Raw genomic sequence first — 15,098 nt, forward strand, 5'->3', positions numbered from 1 at the left:
AACTGTGGTTTTATGATACAGGAAGTGCTGAGAACAAGCATAATCTGTTACATTAAAGCTATTTCCCTACAGAAATATGAAATCCAAACAAATTATGTAAAGAAACTGTATTAATGAGGACAGAAACAGCAGTCAAACATGTAAAATATGGATTATATCCTGTCAATCTGCTATGCAATTCAGTAGCATTTTGTCAGTTTATTAATTAAGGAGATAAACTAGTTAAGAACATGTTTATTGTAATGGTCTTCCTTGTGGCACCCAGCAATGCAATTTAAAAGTCAGAGATCTAGTGCGTTCCTTGTTATAAACCAAGGTCTGCAGAGGGAACAGGACGATCTTTTTGCTGTTCTGCTAATCACTGGGCTGAAATATAAAAATAAATGATTGGCCTAAATGTGTTGAAATAAAACATATCTGGGTTTCTAGATAAGCATTATTTTTTTGTGTTAGTCTGTCACGTCCCAAATTTAAAATGGCCGAGTGAGATTCTGTGTGTACTAAAACTTTTGTGGTAACATTTTAGGCAGTATTTAGTAAACATATCCGAGGTGCTAAGGATCTGCAGGATCCTAGGAATTTTTGTATATCTTTACTTCTCTGAATGAACTGTGTTAGTGTTAATGGAATACCCATGATGGCTCTTTTCCTGTGCTCAATAAAATGTTTGTGTTACAGTGTCCTAAACCCAGTGTAAAATAGCATTAAGGATCTGATCCTAAAACAAATAAATACTATTTCTGCCCTGTCCTGGCTGTGTGGTGCAGCAAGTGTTCCAAGATGCAGAACTTTAAAGTGAAGAGAAGGTTTCCCAAACTTAGAAGTATCTTAAGTCCAAGAACCTTGAAAAATATTATTATTTACTTTCCCTTCCATCTCCCCTAAAGGAAATGTGACAATTCTTATGGCTTGTCATTTACAACAACAAAAATTGGAAAGCACGAAAATGGAGTTACCGCCATCAGTCTGAGCTCTGGCACTGTATGCTGGCACCTTTTTATTTTCCCTGATATACTCACTATGATAAGCACCTTGATGTTGCTGTTAGTTGCATTTCTTATCATATAGCAATTGTCCTATTAAATAAGCTCAGTGGTGCATCTTGCCTGATATTCTATCTCTGACAGAGTTCAGTGCCATATGCTTCTTAGGAAAGCACAAGAGATGCTGTTTCATATAATAGTGGAATTACCTGTCCATACGGAAAGTTCCTTTCTTAACCCCAACAGTTAGTGATTATCTTATTCCCTGAAGCCGAAAGGTTTCGTATATTTTGTATCACTTTTAATATAGCTGTTATTGTTCTACTTATTCACGTAAATGTTTATCCTTCCTTGAGAGCTTTGGGTTTCGCTTTTATCTTGTGACAATGAGTTCCACAGTTTAATTTTATATGGTGTAAAAGTGTATTATTATTTTATTTATATGACCATAGCTCCTTAGAATTCTACTCAAAACCAGGACCTCATTGTGTTAGGTGCTGTACAAACTAGCTGTGTAAAAGAATAGTCGAATAGTTGACTACCCGATAAGACTGGGTTTATCGGGTAGTTGAGTTGACTATTCACACACACGCACGCACACACACACACACCCCTTGCTGCCTCTTTTAGAGGCAGCAAGGCTGCAGGGGAGCAGGAGTCGGTGCTGTGGGGAGCCTGTGGGCTGGGGGAGGCTGCTGCAGTCCAGTGGGCTCTTACTACATTTAAAAGGCAGAGGTGCAGTGGGGTTAGCTCCTGGGGTTGGCACGAGCTGTGGTTTGCACTGGCTCTGGAACGTTGCGGCTCTGCCTTTTCAATGTAGGAAGAGCCGGCTGGACTGAATAATCGAAGTTTAACATCCCTAGCACAAACACAGAACAAAAAGACAGTTTCAGCCCCAAAGAGTTTACAGCCTGAGGACTGAGTTAGCAGAGATGCAGACAGACAGAGAACAAGAACAAAAAGAGATTATTGCTTAGTACAACACAAAGGGATAGCCATGGACCAGCAACCTAACTGCTGAGTCTGGAGGTGTCATGGCAAAGGAGGTATTAGAACGAGGGTAATAAAGTACCTCTGCAGATGTTTACAAGGGCACCTCCGATGCAGGAAGACAGCACTGTAGGAATTGTTTGAACGTCCCTGTAACAAACTGACAGTATCCTGTAATGTCCTGAACTAACTATGGAATTAAGATAAACTGTAACTCAATTAAGGTTCAGATGTTTTGGTAGGGTACATTGTATTAAAATGCAACCGTGTGTGCGTTTTTGTGCCATTTTATGTGCCTTCTCTAGCAGAGAGGATGATGCTAATGCGCTTCCCTCCATTATCTGCCCTTTGAAGCCATTCCCCTGGAGAGAATTGCATATACTAGTTCAGACTGGATTCTCCAGGGACCAAGAGACAAGTCAAAGGAGGGGTTTTTTTGGGGGGGGGGGGGACAAGGAGAGAGGAGAAATTGTCTGGCTTGAAACTGACTCGGGCCTTCTTCCTGATCCAACACATGGACAGGACCTCTGGCCTGCTGAGAGAGGGTTGGAAGGACTCGGTTCTGAGCTGAAGCTGTGAGGAGCTTGTAACCAAAAGCAGTCCTCTGAGCTGAAGGACTGCTCCTGCCAGACCCCACATGGGAGCTGTGGTGATCTGTGGTAATCTCACTAGCATGCATGTACTGTGTTACCGTTTTAAATAGGTTTTGCTCTGTAGTGCTTTTACTTTAAGAAGCATAGAACACTAGAACTGGAAGGGATCTCGAGAGGTCAAGTCCAGCCCACTGCCCGCCCGGCAGAACCAAGCACTGTCTAGATCATCCCTGATAAATGTCTGTCTAACCGGTTCTTATATCGATCTCCAGTGTTTGAGATTCCACAACCTCCCTGGGCTATTTATTCCAGTGTTTGACCACCCTGACAGTTAGGAACGTTTTCCTAATGTCCAACCTAAACCTCCCTTGCTGCAGTTTAAGCCCATTGCTTCTTGTCCTATCCTCAGAGGCTAAGGAGAACAATTTTTCTCCCTCCTCCTTATGACACCTTTTAGATACCTGAAAACCGCTATCATGTCCCATCTCAGTCTTCTCTTTTCTAAAATAAACAAGCCCAGTTCTTTCTGTCTTTCCTCATAGCTCATGTTTTCTAGACCTTTAATCATTTTTGTTGCTCTTCTCTGGACCTTCTCCAGTTTCTTCACATCTTTCTTGAAATGTGGTGCCCAGAACTAAATTGAGGCCTAATCAGTGCAGAGTGGAGCGGAAGAATGACTTCTCATGTCTTGCCCACGACACTCCTGTTGATGCCTCCCATACTTAGTGGATTAAGTAGTCTTATATAGAAAGCATTGCATTGTACTTTATAACTTGTAGCATTTCTGAAGAGAAAGCCAGTAGGTGGACAGGACTCCTTGTCGCTTTTGCAGAAACCAAAATATGTGTCATTCATAGCTTGAATGTGAATGTTAAAGGCAGGAGAACTTGTCTTTAAAATGCACCAAACATTTAATGTCTTTATTTTAGCCCAGGGTAACAGTGTCAAATTTGTAGATGAATTCCAGTTCTGCAGACTCTCTCTGTAATTGGATAGTGAAATTCCTTTGTAGGAGAATGGCTACTTTTAAATCTATGACTGAGTGACCAGGCAGGTTAAAATGTTCCCCTACAGGTTTGTGTGTTACCATTTCTGATGTCTGATTTGTGTCCATTTATCCTTTGTCATAGAGACCATCCAGCTTGGCCAGTATCTATGGCAGAGGGGCATTGCTGGCACTTGATGGTATATGTCACATTAGAGGATGTGCAGTTGTATGAGCCCAGATGTTGTGGCTTATGTGGTTAGGTCCTGTGATGGTGTCTGTTGTATAGATGTGTGGGCAGAGTATATATAGTCTGTCTGTCTGTCTTTCAGTCCAACTTTAAGCCAGTCCTGACCAAACTCACTACAGGTTGTACCTCTCTAGTCCAGCACTCTCGGGACCTGACTGGTTCCGAATGAGAGAATTTTCTGGACCAAGGGAGGTCAATATTGTCTAGCAGCATTACCAACCCTTCTGCTGCTTGCTGGGCTTTTAGAGGACATGTAGGGGTAATTTAGAGCTAGATAACATCTACCCTGTGGCAGTCCCCATGTCTTTGGTTTCCTGTGACTGTAAAAAGGTGGGTCTCATTTACCTACTTTACATAATTATTTTATACATTTCTATCCTATTCCTGCTCATTCGTCCTGACACTAAACAGTCACTGTTTTTCATTGTCCATTCATATGGAAATCTCATTGCCTTAACATCTTTGTGACCTGTCTGTGAGGAACTCGAGCAGCTGGGCCATTTTAACATTCCTTATTCAGTGGTTCAGCTGCAAATTTGGAGAAGTTTGCAGACTCAGCATGGTTTTCCTGGCAGGGTACTCATGCCCTACCAGTGAGCGTATGAGGATTCAGATAGTAAAAGAGTAATATGGTAAAATTCACAACTGTGGTTTGAAGTGACACGAAAAAGCAAGCTAGAAGCAGGATAGGTCTTTTAGTACATGACGTGATGCTCTTTCTTCAGGGAAAGATGAATTTGGAGCATAGCCTGTAGTCACACATGTAGGGGGCAAGTGGCGTTTTCATTAGTTCAATGAACGTGATACACTAGCATTATCCTGCCGATATGTAATACGATCATGTAACTGACATTGTCAGTGTTGAAGAGGAACACCATGCTGGTGTAATGTTGCCTTGTATTTTTTGTTTTGTTTTGTTCCTGTTCTAATTGCTGAGTGGAGGATGAGCAGAGATATCAAGTAAGAAATAAAGTTAAGATGCCCTTAACTCTGTATTTCTAGAGCCCTGCAAATCTGCAGATACCTGCTTTGCAGCCACAGATGTCTACATCTGCAAATAGGGATGAGGATTTTTGCAGATATGGTTACGGATACACGTTTTCCATCTGCACAGAACTCTGTGTATTTCCATGCTTTCTTACAGTTCATCTTTTGTAAAACCTTCAGTGAGACTGTCTCAAAGGGAATTCTTTGAGTTTTTCATGGCTTGTGTGCTTGATTGATTTGGAAATCTATAATGTCCTGTTAAGGTCATTCGGCTTGTGTGTGACTGAGAATTCCCCAGAAACTTCTCAAACCTTTTTTTTTTTTTTTTTTTAATGACCCCAGTGGTACTTTAGTGTGCATTGCTGGTTAGATAGAAGGTGTCTTTGTTTACCAGTGGTTTTATATATTATCACCACGTTTTAAAGTGAGCTATGATTTGTTGAAAATCACATCAGTGAATTTTAGTATAGACAAAGTATGGTTTAATCAGTGTCTAATATTGTAATCAAACCATGCGGATATGGTAACCCAGAGATTAGTGATCCGATACTCCACTGTGGAGGCTGTAATCTCCGCATGGCCCGATTACAACCTGAGACCATGCAGATGCTCTGTCTTTCCATAATAACCTTACAATACCCATGTTCCTGGGTTTGATGGATTTACAAGACATCTAGTAGCCTAGAGCTGCAGCGGCAATTTCCTGGTGAGAAATCCGTCCCTCCCTGACCTCTTCTCCTGTTGGTGGGTGTGTGTTGGGATTCCTCTCTGGGTGCTATCCCTGAGTTTGCTCAGTTGTGCTGTTGTTTGCATCTTTCTCTTTTTAGTAGGCATATGGTAAATTTGAAGGCCCTATTCCTCCTGGCTACTGAAAAAGAGATGTGTCTGCTCCCTTAGCCTCCTGATAGTCCCTGTCTGTGGCTCCATTTTGTTAATGATTCTGTCCTGCTACTTACAAGACCCTGCCTCTGCCCTGTGACATTCCCACATGGTTTTTGACATTTTCAATGTGACCCATAAGGTTCTGAGGAGCTGAAAAACACCGGACCAGTATGTTGCTAATTTCATTCTTTTACTTCTCAGGAGAGCAGAAAAAGGCAGAAGACCTCTTTCTGCAGACTTGGGAAAACAGCACTGTGTCCAATTTTATTTTGAAAGTTATTTTTAACCCTAAGGGCTAAAAAATACCCAATCAAACCAAAAAAGATACCTTAAATCCTGTAAAAATGTATTACTGAGCTGCCCCTGCATTCTGTTTAGCTGGGATTTAAACAGATTAGTCATCTTATCTATATGGAAAAATTGAAAACTAGCATTACGGATGAATATAGTTATGAGACAAAGGGAAAGAGAAGAGGGGTAGCAAGTGAGGGTTACTTAGTTTGTTCCATTTCTGCTATATTCTTAGAAACTTTCCTGAGCCATTCAGTTTTCTTTCTTTGTTGTAGTAATCTTTCTTTGTAATCTGTTGTTGTTGTTGTTTTATATGCTGCCAGTTTTAATAATGATTCAACCAGGCCAGCTGAGATGACTTACCTGAAATATCAAAGTCCCCAGGATGTTATCGGGTTCTGCTGGCTCCTCTGTAGTGAGGTTTAGTTGTTCATTTTTCGTGACAAAATTCCAAATTAAGGAGAGACTTTAGTTTGTTGTTATTGTTCTGGGGGATGTTTTAAATAGAGCTTTGGGCAGAAGTGTAAAAATTGCCGCCCCAGTTCTTAATCCTGGGAATCCTTGTTCTTTTCCTTTTTGGTTTTAAAAAAAAAAAAAAAAAAAAAAAAGGCAGCTACACAACATGTGAGATGTTTCATTCCTGTATTCACCACAAATAGCAAAAATGAGCAAACTAAGATTGTTTTCATAAGCTTGATTTAACGTATAGATAGAATCTCTGTCACTATAGTATAACAAACAAGGTAAATAAATATTGGAGAGTCTCACCTGAAGGTATTGATCACTTTGTTTGGTTTTGGTTTTTTTATTGTTGTTTTTTTGTTTTGGTCATGAAGCTTATTCAGAACGCAGCAAGTCACATGCTTACAATGAGAGCCATGTATCTTGTATCGTTCCCATTTTGAAATCCCTCCCTCCTGATTTAAAAAAAAAAAAATACTTGCATTTAAAACTGATGGTTCTGGGCTCGCATTCTTAACCAGCCTTTCTTTGTGTGTTCCCAAATGTTCAGTATGGTCAGAAACGGCTGCTTATTTTGTTTGACCTGATCATCATCTTGTGATTCTACGCCTCAGGAAAGTCACCCTACTTCAGAGTAGGGATATGAATGGTTAACCGGTAAGCCTCACCCCTTAACATTGTCTGGAGCAGCCCCACATGAGGTGAGAGGATCGCAGGCAGAAGGGGCTTCCAGGAGGGGAGCTGGGCTGGAGGGTTCCTCCTGCCAACCAGTTAACCAAGTAAACAGGATTTTATATCCCTACTCCAGAGTCCCTGTTAGAGGCCTGCATAATCCACATACCTACTGGGTGTGGTACACTGTACCACCTACAGGACTATGTAGCGCTTTAAAGACTAACAAGATGGTTTATTAGATGATGAGCTTTCGTGGGCCAGACCCACTTCCTCAGATCAAATAATGGAAGAAAACAGTCACAACCATATATACCAAAGGATACAATTAAAAAAAATGAACACATATGAAAAGGACAAATCACATTTCAGAACAGGAGGAGGATGCGGGGGGGGGGGGGGGGAGAAGGAAGGTGAATGCCTGTGAGTTAATGATATTAGAGGTGGGGAAGGGTAAATGTCTGTGAGTTAATAGTATTAGAGGTGATAATTGGGGAAGCTATCTCTGTAATGGGTAAGGTAGCTGGAGTCTTTGTTCAGCCCCCTGCGGAGAGTGTCGAATTTTAACATGAATGCCAGTTCAGAGGATTCCCTTTCAAGTGCAGATTTGAATGTCTTCTGAAGTAGGATGCAGGTGAGTAGGTCATTGAGACAGTGTCCTTTCTGGTTGAAATGGCAAGCAACTGTTTTTTCTTTGTGATCCTAATGTCTGTTTTGTGGGCATTGATTCTTTGGCGAAGTGTCTGAGACGTTTGTCCAATGTACGTAGCAGACGGACACTTTCGGCACATGATAGCATAGATTATATTTCTGGAGGCGCAGGAATATGTATTCTTGATCTTATAACTCACTTGGTTAGGCCCAATAATGGTGTCAGCAGAGTGAATATGTGGGCAAAGGTGGCAACGGGGTTTGTTGCAAGGGAAAGTACCAGGGTTGGTATTAGTGTGGTATGTCCTGTGGTTGTTGGTAAGAATCATCTTGAGGTTAGGTGGTTGTCTATAGGAGACTATGGGTCTGCCTCCCAGAGCTTCTTGGAGTTTAGTGTCCCGTTCCAGTATAGGCTGTAATTTATTGATAATGTGTTGGACAGGTTTAAGTTGGGAGCTGTAGGTGATGACAAGTGGTGTTCTATTGTTGGTTTTCTTGGGTCTGTCTTGTAGTAGATGGTTTCTAGGTATTCGTTTGGCTCTTTCAATTTGCTTTTTTATTTCTCCGGGTGGGTAGTTGAGGTTTATAAATCCTGAAGTTTCTGGTCTCTCTCAGTGGGATTAGAGCAGATGCGGTTGTATCGAAGGGCTTGGCTATAGACGATGGATCATATGGTGTGTGCTGGATGGGAGCTGGAAGCATGTAGGTAACTGTATGAGTCAGTGGGTTTTCTGTAGAGGGTGGTGTCTAATTTTCCATTGTTGATTTGTACTGTGGTGTCCAGGAAATGGATCTCTCGTGTGGAATGGTCCAGGCTGAGGTTAATGGTGGGGTGTAGGTTGTTGAAATCTCTGTGGAATGTCCCCAGTGTTTCTTGGCCATGCGTCCAGATCATAAAGATGTCATCGATGTAGCGTAAGTAGAGAAGGAGTGAAAGGGGACGGGAGTTGAGGAAACGTTGCTCTAGGTCAGCCATAAAGATATTAGCATACTGTGGGGCCATGCGTGTACCCATGGCTGTGCCGCTGATCTGGAGGTATAAGTTGTTCTCAAACTGGAAATAATTGTGGGTGAGAACGAAGTTACATAGGTCTGCTATCAGGTTGGCAGTGGTGTCCTCTGGGATAGTGTTTCTAATAGCTTGTAATCCGTCTTCATGTGGGATGTTGGTGTATAGTGCTTCTACATCCATGGTGGCAAGGATGGTGTTATTGGGGAGGTTATCGATGTTTTGTAGTTTCCTTAGGAAGTCAGTAGTGTCTCGGAGATAGCTGGGGGTGTTGGTTGCGTAGGGTTTGAGGAGAGAGTCTACATAGCTGGATAGACCAGTAGTGAGTGTGCCAATGCCAGAGATGATTGGGCGTCCGGGGTGTCCAGGTTTATGGATCTTGGGAAGCAGATAGAAAAATCCTGGTCGGGGGTCAGAAGGTGTTTCTGTGTGGATTTGTTCCCGAGTAGCTGTAGGGAGGCTTTTAAGGAGACAGAGTAATTTCTTTTGGTATTCCGAGGTAGGATCAGAGGAGAGAGGAGTGGCCCTTAGACCACTTACAGAAAGAGAGAGAGAAAATGAGTTTACTCCATAGCCTTAGCTGAGAGCCAGCTGGCTTTTTGTTCGTGTGGTAGAGGCTCATGCACTAAGCTCCAGAGATCCCGGGTTTTCGGTTTGGCCTATCGGTGTTACATCAGGATTTAAAATCCGGTTGGAAAAGCAAGTTTACTTAAGCAACTACTAGTGAAGTTCTCTGCAGTAGGGACCGTTGGGGCCTTGATCCCTAATTCAGGCCTCTAGGTCCTTTGCAATCGCCGTTAAGAGACAGCAAAGTTGGAAGAGTTGAGTGCGGTGTTGAGAACCAAGAGATTTTTGAGTTGGATGTTACCTTTGCTCTGCCACTGACTTGCTGTGTGTCCTTGGGCAAGTTGTATCTCCTCCTCTTGACATATGCACATTGCAATAATGTTGCTCACCAAGCTTTCAGAGGTGTTAGGGAGTTAATTTTTGGTACATGTATTTGTATATATAAATGCTGGGTACTATTCATTATTGTTCTTCTTATAGCATGACATCTGTAATGACCCTGCTGCACTGAAAATTGTAAAACAATTTGCTTGATAGTGAGCTATTTTCATATGCTCATAATTTTTTTCTAAACATGCATTTTTTTAGGACTGAAATCTTTGCTTGTTCTCTACCTGATGGTGATTATTTTATGAGTTGTTTTAAGGGAAAATCCTTTCAGTAATATTTTTGGGTTTGATGACTACGGAGGGAAGAAAAAATATACTCTCTCATTCCTAGCCATGTATATACAGTGCCTACACAATGAGGCCCTAAAACAATTTTTTAAAAAAGTAGCTCTCTTTAAAAACTGAAGTCCTCAGTGAGAAGTGGTTGCGGGCGAGGGGGAATTCAGTGTATTAAGGACTGAAAAATCTTTTCTAACCATGCTCAATCAATATTTGCTAAGCTAAGACTTCATCAGCGTCTAATGAAGTCTCACCTCTTTGATATTTCTGCCTATTCATGTCTGGCTTGACTGTAGGGCTCAGTCAGTAGGAGGCTGTTGGGAAATACAGTAGCATGGTAGAGATTGTGGGTGCCTCACAGAAGTGCACGCAGCAGTATCTTCCAGAAAGTTGTTGTAACAAGCAGGGAGGAGCAAGTCTGTAAAGGGTGAAGAATTGTGAATCCTGTCATTCCTGGGCGGTGGGGTGGGCGGGACCTTTATCGTTATTTAGACACACAGTACGTATTATTTGGACATTAGGAAAAAGTTCCTAACTGTCAGGGTAGTCAAACACTGGAATAAATTGCCCAGGGAGGTTGTGGAATCTCCATCTGTGGAGATATTTAAGAGTAGGTTAGATAAATGTCTATCAGGGGTGGTCTAGACCAGTGGTCCCCAACCTTTTGGGGCTGCCGGGCACCCGGGGGCGGGGCCACTCACGCCGGGCACCCAGGAGCGGGGCTGCATGCGCGCCCTGGGGTGGGGCTGCGCCCAGGGGCAGGACCACCCATACGCCACATGACCGGTGCCGGCGCCACCCATGCACCACACTCCCGGGGCTGGTGCTGCTCCTGTGCCGCATGCTCAGGGGTGGGGCTGCCCATACGCCATGCGCCCAGGGTCAGCACCGCTCCTGTGCCATGCGGGCGGGGCCACCCATACGCCACATGCCCTGGGCCGGCACAGCCCTTGTGCCGTGCACCCGGGGGTGGGACTGCCCATGTACCACGTGCCCGAGGGCAGGGTCGGCTCCCGATCGCTTGGCGTGCGCACAGAAATGGCCTGGTGGGCACCGTGGGCACTGCATTGGGGACCACTGGTTTAGTCAGTATTTGGCCCTTCCATGAGGGCAGGGGACTGGACTTGATAACCTCTCGAGGTCCCTTCCAGTCCTAGTATTCTCTGATTCTATGATTATGCAGATTTGAAGTTTTAAAGGGAGGGACAAGACTTTCGCTGTCTTTTTTTCTACAAGGCAGATAGAGCCATCTCACTAAACATGGATAGAAAACGGTCTCCAGCCGAACAAAAGCATGACCTGTGTGAGCTCACTCTTCTCTGCCGCTCCACTCATCTGAAGAAGCTGACACAGTTTGAAGTTCTAGTGTAGACAGGGCAAGTTGTATTTTACCGTGTGTCAGCTGTGGAGATGAGCTCTAAGGTTTTCAGTTGTGTTCATTGACAAACGACGCACCTTGTATTCTTAATGAAGTTTCGTCATTAGATCCTAATCAGGGGGTTAATTGATGGCATTGTGAATCACAGGCAAAGCAAGCGCACACTGTGTTGTTGTAAGCCTATTTAAAAAAAAAAATCATGAAACGCAGGGATGAAGATTGCAAAAGCACTGTTAACTTGGTCACATTGCACGTAAGAAATATTTTCTCTTACTGTTTCCCTAGTTAAATAGTTTGTGTATTATTTATTTATAGTACCTAGAGACCTCAGCCAAGATCTAGGGCCTCCTTGTACTCGAAATGTACAGCCATAAATGCCATAATACGCTACCTTTCCAGAGTCTGATTTTTCTCTTGCCTCCCCCAAGTTTCAACTAACTTAAGAACTACTCGTTTACACAATCAGGCATAAAAATAGAAAAGTACCACAGCACATTATTACCGCAAACTTTCTTTTTCCTCTTTTTACCATACCATTATAAAATAAATCCTCAATCATACATTTCGGTGTATATAAAACAGTATATACAAATTGTAACGTATACTGACTTCACTAGTGCGTTTAACGTACCGTGTCGTAAAACAAGGCACGTAGCTAGATGAGTTGATGTACTCCCTGGAAGATCTCGTCGAATTCCCAGGGATATGCATACCGCTGGTGGAGGAGCGCTGACCTGCAGCTGTGCCATGCAGTTGAGTTGCATTTCTTGATGCACTGCAATTCCTTCACTAACTCACCTGAACACAGTGTTTCTATAGTGTAACTCTTGTGTGAAGGGTGTAACTAGGGGTGTGAAAGGTTAACTGCAGGGATTGGAGCAGCTCCAACCCCAGGCAGGGGCCCACTGCTGGCGGGAGCAACCCCTGCCCATGGCGTCCCAACCCATCCTCCTTTCTGCCACTGCAGGTTACACACTGGTCCCCCTGGAGCAGGGCCAGCAGAGCGTGCAGCGAAGCCACCTCCCCGGGAGTGGGGCCGGCAAGGGCAGGCATCCCTGCTTCTGGGAAGCTTCATGGCAGACCCTGCCATATAAAGCTTATTTAAGTTTTATACTGCAGAGCCCGCAGTGCCTGTAACTGCTGAGATTTTCAGCGGTTACATGGTTACCTATGTAACCGGCGTTTTACATCCCTAATTGGAACATCACTTAACGAGCCTCGGTAATCTCTCAGATCAATAACCTGTGCTCTCTGACGGCTATGTTTGTCTAGATCTCTTGTTTTAGAAGTATCGCTTGTTTCAACAGTCTGTTCAATAAATAACGTACTTTTAAGTACCACACAATAGAAATTGAACTGGCCTAGGCCTGATTTGCAAGGCAAACAAAACGGATGATTAAAGGAACATCAATTGAAGATTAAGGCAGAATGCTTCTATCTAGGCCCCGTGATTAGAACACAATAATGAAAAGCAGTAAGGAAGGGAGCAGCAGACCAAGATATCTCATAGGTGATTGCTCTCAGCCAGTGACGTTCTGCCAGCATAGCATCACCCTGCGTACAGTATCTACGGGTTTGAAGTTTTTTTAATACTACCTTTAATCAGTGTCCTTTTTCTAACTGGATCCGCTTTGTGCACTTCTCTGACAATAGAAGGAAGGAAGCAGATGAAATACCATTGCTGTGTTGTGTTTGACACACACACACATGAAATGCAAATTTGAAATTATGTCCAAGTCTTCATCTTAAATGTTCCATAGATACAGTTCTGCTTGATTCACAGAATCCCACAGTGATCTAAATACTTTGCAGGAAGAAGCATCAGTTTAAACTTTAGATTTCCTTGTTGATATGGGTTTGTGTGAAATCCTGAGTTATTTCAGTGTTTTGTTTTGAAATAGTATAATACTGTAAGTCTGAACACTTGAACAGTCGAATAACACCATCAAAGAGTAGCCAAAATATTATAATTGTGCACTTTGCGACTTCCTCTTAGTGGAAAACCTTAAGCACTTGGATATCTTTGTAGGAGAAATTAGAAGTGTGAGATAATAAACAAAATGAATTTTCAACATAAAATAATTCTTTACTCCTTGTAGCAAAAATATATTTGTCTAAGTACCTCCACTGTCAAAATGTAATTATTTCATGTAAGTGATACAGCTCCAGCATTCCGAATGAAAATTAAGGTTACCGCAGTTTTCATAGAAGTCAACTTCTGTGTGTTCAGCTGAGTATGTTTACTTCATTTTTAATGCGTGTTCTATTAGCACTGGCACAGGACAGTTTGATTCATTGCCCAATACTTACATAAGGAGTCGGTACAAAACTTGAGTTTACAAAACTTTGTGGGTTCGTTTTAGATTCTGTTGCTTATACCCATTGGCATACAGGAATAATAAAAACCTTCAACAGCTTCCTAAAAACTTGGTTATTAAATTAAGTATAATATTGAAGAGAACATTTGGAAAACTTGAAAGGCTGCAGCTGCTGGGTTAAAATAACAGCTGTGAGAGTGGTGATTTATCTAAAACAATCTCTTCAACTTGATACAAGAGATTCCTTCTGATGTGGTGTAAGTCTTAAGGGGAAGCAAGATTAAAAATCACACTTGTCAGAAAACTGTTTACCCACTAGTGGTACAACACCCTAATATTAACAGAAAGTGACCGCTTCCTCCCCCCACTTCCAGTTCACTGTGGCATGCATTTGACAGCACTTGTATGTAGTTTAAAGGTTTTCCCTGTGCAGTCCGTTGGCTCCTTTTTTCTGCATGTGAGGTTTTCACACAGCAACAGTGACAAAAACTGAAATGTTTGTACAAAACCACACATTTTGTAGTAGGACTAAGGGGCAAGTGAAGGGCTAGAAACTGCTTCCCTCTTTTTCTATTGTGAATGAATTTCAAGTGGAGATTTTCCTTTCTATTGCAATATTCTGTACCAGCTAGGCAGGAATCATTTCATATGAAAATGTCTTGCTCTACCATGAGTCCACTGGAACCCAGGAAATATCTTTCAGAATGGTGATTGTATTAATAGAAGTTGCAAAACTTCATGCCCTGTCCCAGGAGGGCTCTAAGTGTGGATCTATGTAATTTTACTCACCGTATGGAGGCCGGTGCAAATGGGTGGCAAAGACTTTGGGCAGAGGATGTGTCACAGTATGATTGAAAGTTAGCTCTAACATGTATTTGAGGCTCAGTCCTGCAAAGTTTTGAGCACCCATCACATTCGTGGTTTTGATGGGGAAAGTGACAGTGTGAGAGACCTGGTGAGAATAAGCCTTTGAAGAGTGGGGGAAAAAAAGTGGTTTCATTTTTACTTTTCTTTGTGCAGCTGGCTTTGTTGTGTATCCAGTACATGTCTGAAGGGGGTAACAACATACAGCTAAGTTGTTTGTCCACAATCCACATTACATCTTTTTGATATTTTTTTAAACAGACTTCCGTTACTGGAATCAAGTTATTAGCTTGGAAAATCACTGTTGTATCATTTGAAATCTTTTCAGCTGTCCTAGAAAAGGCAAATCAGACATTATTATAATATAGTTTTTTGACTTTGGGAGAATTATTTGAAGAGAAAGAAACAAGGATGGTATAGAAAGTGTAGAGTACCTGGACATAATTATTTTTATTTATTTTTAGATTCTGTCGTAGGTAGTGACAAATGAGAACTGTAAAATGCTGGCAGATGATTAAGCAGTGTTCAGCAATGTAATATGTTTAGCA

At 42.3% G+C, this 15,098-nt stretch overlaps 1 protein-coding gene across 10 annotated transcripts in view; it reads left to right on the forward strand.

The window, feature by feature from the left end:
- The window catches only part of ATXN7 (ataxin 7), a 178,632-nt gene that overhangs the window by 134,649 nt on the left and 28,885 nt on the right, over positions 1-15,098 (forward strand). The window lies entirely within an intron of this gene.

The sequence above is a fragment of the Pelodiscus sinensis genome, chromosome 11, assembly GCF_049634645.1.
Source record: "Pelodiscus sinensis isolate JC-2024 chromosome 11, ASM4963464v1, whole genome shotgun sequence".
NCBI lineage: Eukaryota > Metazoa > Chordata > Testudines > Trionychidae > Pelodiscus > Pelodiscus sinensis.